The 6,592-nt window shown below is 33.0% G+C and overlaps 1 long non-coding RNA gene across 1 annotated transcript; it reads right to left on the bottom strand.

Moving 5' to 3' along the window:
• Positions 1-755: 755 nt before the first annotated feature.
• On the bottom strand, positions 756-4,120 carry LOC143583365 (uncharacterized). The gene is made up of 3 exons (XR_013144157.1): positions 4,045-4,120; positions 3,857-3,965; positions 756-891 (listed from the first exon to the last, which is right to left on the bottom strand). It is a non-coding gene; the product is annotated as an uncharacterized LOC143583365 (long non-coding RNA).
• Between the last annotated feature and the right edge of the window lie 2,472 nt (positions 4,121-6,592).

Raw genomic sequence — 6,592 nt, 5'->3', positions numbered from 1 at the left:
TTGCAAACACATTGATACCTAATGATTTGCAACGAAACATAAAAATCAGATGATACCTGAAAATTACTGCATCCTACTTCCTAAAGTGTTCTATTCATAAATAGAATAACTACAATAATAATATTGTTTTTGTAAGCAAAACTAATGCATTCGTTCTCAAAATATTGACAAAGTGTTTGTAGCACAACCTAACACGTTGAGGTGTAAACGAGCCAAGATGAGCCCAAGTTCGTTTGACTTACAAAATATCGCAATCGGCTCATTTATTATTTAGGTATTTCTATCATAATTTATATAATAATTATTAATGTGTATATATATACTACTTGAGCTTGATAAGTGGATCCCGGGCTCATTTATTAAATGATCTTATTTTTGGGCTCAGTCTCGATAAGCTCGAATCGAAAAGCAAGTCAACCTCTAGTACCACACGAGCGGGTTGGCATATTTACACGACTATCGACCTGGACCATTGCAATATGTAAAGAAAATTAAAAAAAAAGTCGTGTTTCGACACAAACCCGTTAACCTGCCACGCAAATATACCACTTCCACTGATCTCTTTTTAACTTGTACCCAGAAACTGGTATCCAGAAACAAACTGTATGAAGTTTGAACAAAAATAAATATAAACCAAACGTGCCACCTTATGACAATGAAGGTTTCCAAAAAAAAACACTTAGGAATAATGATGGAAAAAAATGTTCGTTAACTGAGATTAAAACACAATGGCAGACGAAGCTAAATAACGCGAATTAGATTTAACATATACAAATTTAGCTCATGACAAGCCATAATGACCGTCCATGTAATGTTCTCTTAATTGTTGTATTCTTTTTTTTGGCAATCCTGGGCTAGTCGAAAATTTTTGTTTCTGCACTTTCATGTTGACTTCAAAAATCGACAGCAAACATGCAGTTTCATGTTGAAAAATTCAAAACATGTTGTTAGTCTCAAATGAAGTCAATAATAAAAAATAAAAAAGAAGAAATATAAATACAATCTTTAGTGTAGCAAATTGTAAAATGACTATGGGAAACAAAATTTTATAGTAAAGGAATCCTTCACAAGTCTGAATGCACAAAACTAAATAATAGCATTCAAATTCAATGGTAACGGGTAAGTTCCCTCAGTATTGCAAATTGAAATAAAAGAAAATTTCAAATTACAGTGTGGAAGTCATTTAAAGTCGTTTATAGCAAACTACATTACAAAAGCTTGCCTGAATTTCTAAGTCAAGTCAATTGAGAAAATTGCAAACGACATAAAAAGGTACAAACCAACAAACTAAACTGAAATACATATCATTAAAGTTAGAAAAGATTTAAAGATTCAACAGTAACAAAATTATCCAATAAAATATCAAATATCTTCTCATTCTCGTTGATTCTTATTAATAAGCAAAACACGATATCCTTTGTTAAGTTGGAGCAAGTGTGTCAAAATGTATTAAATTTTTCTCGTTCGCCCATTTGAGAAACACGAGACCCAAATGACTTGTTAAGTAATCAAAAGGGCCAAAATGATATTTTTTTTACCCATTTGAGGTAAAAACACGATGCAAGTCGATTCTTGAAGGGGCAAATGGGTCAAAAATATAAGTTTTATTTGACCCATTTGAGATTCAAAAATATAAGTCGATTCTTGAAGTGGCAAGTGAAAAATATTTTAGTCTTTTGTTGTGTAATAATAAGACTCTTTTGTTGTGTAATAATAAGACCATGAGTAGTCATAACTCTTCACCCCTAGGCATTATGCGTCACGTGACGCCCAGTCAGAGTTATGGTTTTGTACCCAAACAGGGTGTAGTCATAACTCTCCACTCCTAGGCATTATGCGCCATGTGGCGCCCAGTCATTATTAATTTTATTTGTTTTTTTAAATACTAAATCATTTAAATAAATAAACATTAAATTAAAAAATACATTAAACTTTCAAATAAAAACTAAATTAAAATAAAAAAATACATCAAATTAAAAAAAATACATAAATAATACTAATAAAACTACATGTTATATTTTTGTAAAATTTTCGCTTGTCGAGCGGCTTTTAGAGATCGGACTCTCGGGTCGTCTTCGGTTAGCTCACTTGATAAAATCTCGATGTCTTTGTCCATTTCATTCCTTCTAAGTAGTTTGAAGGCGTCCAAATTTACTTTAAGTCGTTGGGTTCCAAGGTCGTGTAAATCTTGGAGTCGAGAGTTCATTTCTTTGAATTGACTTTCCATTTCGGGATACGAACCCGTTTCCGATGATGAAGCGACCCCTTTCCCCCTTCCCTTGGCCTTGCTTCTTCTACCCCCCGGCCGAGGCATCTCGGTAGTATGCACAGCATCATTATCGCTTAGGTTGAAATTTCGAGCGTCGGAACGGGGTGTGTCTGGATCAACCGAAGACGATGTTTTAGACTTTTTTTTACGCGGACCACCTTCGGCTTCGGCATCCAAAACCAGGCCCCATTTTGGGTGAAACCTCAACAGTTCTTTCCAAATGCCAAAGTAGTTGAAGGCCCCCGAGACCTTATGTTGATACTCTGTCAACGCGTTTTCCATGACTTACGCGTCCGAGACACCGCTACTCCTCGTTCGATTCATCCGGGAGTAAACCGTATGGAAACCCATGCATTTGGTGTTTATGTCGCCCCATTTCGACAGTAACGAATCTTTTTCTCGACGTGAGTCCCCGCCAAGGTCGTGGAACAACTCTTTAATTTTGTGCCAAAATACCCCCGTTTTTTGATAGTTCGCTAAAACAAATAAAAACATTACACGTTCAATGATTGTTTTAAGAAATTTAAAAAAATATATATGTATTTTAAAAACCTACCGCATTTGGCATCTTCCGATATCGCGCACCAAGCACGAGCACATAGTACGCACTCGTCGATACTCCACGGTATCACAATCTTTTTAACCCGAGGTTTGCCAGCGGGCTTCTTTGCGTGTTTTCTCGGACGTCCGCGTTGGCTCGAACCGCCTACGGTCTCCGGGACAGGTTGTCTCCAGCACGAACTCGACCTCGGGTTGGGTCTCCGGGACGGGTTGGGAACCCGAACCGGCAAAAATGTATGCCGTAGGATTTTGGAAACCGGGCACCACATTTAGCATAGAGTTTTGTAAAAATGCAATGTACGCAGCCATTTGCGGGTCCATAATATGCGGGACGGGTACGGTTGGCATCGGGGCGGTAGATGGGTTCGGTTGTGGATTTTGGTTGCCTTGACGGACAAATTGACCGAAACCGAGAATATTTTGGTTGTTATTCGGAAACATTTTGGTAGAAATATTTGAGTAAAAAATATAATTGGTATAGAAGTGGAAGGAAGAAAGGAATATATTAAAAAAATGAGTTTGGTTTGTTTTTATAGTATAAATTTAATTAATATATTTTTTTAAAATCCCAACGGATACATGCCCCAACGGTTATTTTTTATGATTTGTGTCCTTTTCCGCGTTATATATACAATGTTCCAAAAAAAAGCCAAAACGCTGGGGGGTGGGCGGCGTTATAGCCTATAACGCACTGCACAATGTGCCAGTACGCTTGGTCTAACAAAATTAGAAAATTTTAAAGCAATATTTGAAAATAAAATATATACTATGCCGGAGTTCTTTTCTTTTCTTTTGGATACATATTATCGCATGCATATCTTTCTGAATTATTTGAATATTTGTATGTTGGAGGGAAATATAACCTCCCTTCATTCCATCCATTGAATACACGTCCGCTTATTTTCTCAATTCGAAGCTATAAACATATAAAGTTTCAAGAAAATTTTATTAAGGGTTCAAAACATAACATTCATATATATACATGTGCATACATAAAACAAAAAGTTTAGTGTAAAGACGGCTTACTTGGTCATTTTCCAATAAAGCCCTCCAGTTGTGTGCCTCAACAAGAGCTTTTGCAGACCGGTAAGAGAGGGCAATCCGGTAATTCAGGTCACCAAGCCATATTATCCGACTTCATTCAAGAAAACACGAATTTAAGCATCATAATGTTGAGAATTTTATAATTAGAAATAGTAAGAACTTGGCGTTACTCGTGATCGAGGATAGTTTGAGGAGATTTATCTTCTTTGCTTCCTTGAACTCTAGGAAACCAAGTTTGTCTGAAGAATAGATTTCGTGTATGCAGGACACGTTAAATGCATTAAAAATTGTTATCGATTAAATACCGACTAAAGTAGTATGATACGAAAGCGACAAGTATTCTCACGTATAATACACCTACTTTTAAAAGAATAATCGACATACACTTGTGATCCAAAAATAAATAAAATTTTATTCGGACCCTTGGTTAAAATTTCTTAATTCCACCACTTCAACAAATTGTGGATGACAAAAAAAATGAAATTTATCAATTAACATGGCTCTGATGCCACATGTTGAATCAATTTCAACATATAATATCAATTATACAAGTCACAAATTAATCTACCATAAATAAGGGTTGTAAAACTTACTTGATTGAGAACATTCATTCTTTTGGGTGTTTGATGAAGATGATGCCATGATGATCTTGATTAAGAGTCTAATTGCCCTTCAATTAAATTGGATTGAGTTATGGTGTTAGAGAATTTTGTCAGTGATAGAATGAATGATGATCGTTCTATTGTGACAGTTAATTAGGGCAACGACTCAACAATCAATTTAACCACCATATTTACATATTGACCCCTTATGGTATTAACTCCCATCAAATTAGATACCATAATTATGAGGCTACACACATTTAGTCCATATAAATGTTAAATGGTCAAAAGCCATATAAATATTTCCAACAAATGGCACCAACAATCCATAAGAGAAACTAAATTAAGTATTTGTTGCACTGTTAAATGGTCACGTTGTCGTCATGCTTATGAAGTTGCATAATTTCAGGTGCCATATAAAGTGGCAAGCCACATAAGGTTTTATCAAGGTTTCTAGGTTGCAAGGACTTAGCAGATATAATTACACTAGTTTGAGACCGTCTATTACACGGACAGTTAACGAAAATTTTAATATAAAAACATTAAGCAAAATACAATCAATAACACAATTGTCATATATGGTTAATACAATTACAAATTACATTAAAATTACAAGAATTAAAAAATATATTATAAAATAACACATACTAAACCTGCTGTTTGCCATATTTGTTCTGCAGTTGATTATGTGTGAGGTAGTAGTGGATCCTACGAAGGTGGTTGTGTGCTATATGTAGGACTTGAAAATAGTAGATAAAAAAGTTTTAAAATTTAAATTTTATTCTCCTAAAATTAGAGGATATTTGAACAAGTCTCGATACTTATTTAAAACAATCTGGAGCTTAAATTTTGATTAAATTCAAAATATAAAAACAAATCAAATTTATAGGAAAAATATGAGCAGATTATAAATAATAACACAGACTCGAAAAATATGTTGAGCAGATTAAAATTAATTGTAAATATCCATATAAAACTCTAACCTAATTTATAATTACACATATTTAAAAATCGTATTATTATTAATATTAAATGAAACTTTATATAAACAGTTACCATGTACAAATTTTGTCAAGGTATAAGTTACCATATGTATATTGTGATTAAAATTAATCTTATGTTAATAATTAAACATTTTAAAATCGTTTTATTTTTATTAAGTTTTAAAAATCGTATTATAATTTTAAGTTATTAATTTATAATTAAACATTTAAAAAATCATATTATTATTAATTTTTTGTTAAACACCAAACTTATCATTCCTGTTTTAAAATCGTATATGCATATTATCACATCAAAGGTTATTCAATCAGAATTGTTATGCATATTTGACTTCTAAATGTCAAAGTCTTTATATTCAATAAAATATTACATTCTAAATTGAATTTTAGAGGATTGAAAGCCAAGTGGACAGATATATTTGTCAAGTAGAGACTCAGTCAAATAAGTTAAGAAAATGAAAACATGTTATGGCTTGGAAAAATCTGGAGCTCAACATAATCAAGTGGTGCAAGAGGATCAATTCTTCTTTCCATCTTCAACAACCTTGTATGTACCATAGATTGTCACCCGAAATGTACAAACACGTATTGGCTGTCTGCTGAATAGGTTAATACCGCGCACTTCACCTGACCATCTATAATATGTTGAAATTAAATAAACTATATTAACCAAATGAAAGATGACTTTAAATGTGTAATACAATAAACCATGATTTAATATCTTTAATGTACCTGAAGCATGCAAATTCATACCTCTGCTCACTATATGTCTTCAGTTAAAAATTGAGTAATCATATTAGTCCCTCATATAAGTACAAGTTAAATACATAATTTAGAATGTGCTCATGGGTTCATGCACATTGTAAAATTGGATTACAATCCAAAATATTACACATAACAGTAAGAATGTGTATGTGGATAAAAAAGGTTATTTTTAAAGTGCATGATTCTGTTGAAAGATGTAGTTTATCAAATGATATCCATATTTATATCTTCGTTTTTTTAGCTCTAATTGCACAATATATACAATCTGTATGAAGGACATTACCCTTTTGTTTCAACTAGTAAGGAACCTAATAAAGATTAAAAAAAGTTTACAAAATGTAAATCTTACT

This window comes from Bidens hawaiensis, unplaced genomic scaffold, assembly GCF_021521415.1.
Source record: "Bidens hawaiensis isolate Kalapana, Puna unplaced genomic scaffold, B.hawaiensis_p1.1 tig00032369_1, whole genome shotgun sequence".
In the NCBI taxonomy this organism is placed as follows: Eukaryota; Viridiplantae; Streptophyta; class Magnoliopsida; order Asterales; family Asteraceae; genus Bidens; species Bidens hawaiensis.
This window is presented reverse-complemented; position numbering and strand designations above follow the sequence as displayed.